Consider the following 908-nt stretch of genomic DNA (forward strand, 5'->3'; position numbering starts at 1 on the left):
GCAGGAAAACCTCTGACCACCAAGTGGATTGCACTTAAGTGGCCCCAAGTAGCTCAGGCCATCTTTGTATATACTTAAACAGAGTTTTTCTTACCAGGGTTACATGAACAGCTATATTATTGACTACCTTTTTTTTACTTTAAGAAATATACACAACTTAAGGAATACATCATGATCATTATGAAAGCCCCCATTGTTCACCTTTATACTTCCACAAATACATCTTCCTACCCCCCTACATAACCTTGTTCTAGACATAGAGTTCAGCATTTTTGAAGTTTAACTAAATATTGAGCCAGACACATCCTGCTCTCACAGCACTTATGTTGGCTGGCAGCTACTTGCAATTACAAAGTTAAAAAGTAATAGACATGGGTACAATATTCAAACCTAAAAAATTCTTTCATGTCTGCAAGAAATGCTGTTACACATTTCCCTTTTCTACAAGAGGGTCCCATGTCTTAATCTCTCTGTAAAAGGTAGACCTTGAAAAAGCACTCTTTTCCCATCTCACTATACTATACTTCTTCCACCATATAAGCTCCTATGTATGGTACAGATGGACAGATGGACCTATCCATCTTACATTTTGTATTGTAGTTTTTCCTTTTGGAGCATACCAGATCCTACCAATGATTCTATGCTTGGTGTTCAAGGAACTTACTCTCAAGAGTTGGCACTATGTATATTCCTGAGGCTTTTTCCCTATTCAGTGTATGCATGCCTTACTCTCCTTTCCAGAACTGTGAGATGTGGTTAATGTTCCAAGTGTTTTTTACTCATTTGTACCTAAACTATCTCTATTGAGTCAGAAAAGTTCCCATGATTAGGAGTTGTAGTCAGTAATTCCAGATAAGAAATTCTAGAAGCATTATTCCCCTGCTGAAGCTTAGGGGAAAATATTCAAG

The sequence above is a fragment of the Peromyscus californicus genome, unplaced genomic scaffold, assembly GCF_007827085.1.
Source record: "Peromyscus californicus insignis strain IS unplaced genomic scaffold, ASM782708v3 Scaffold_5__1_contigs__length_169319896, whole genome shotgun sequence".
Taxonomy (NCBI): domain Eukaryota; kingdom Metazoa; phylum Chordata; class Mammalia; order Rodentia; family Cricetidae; genus Peromyscus; species Peromyscus californicus.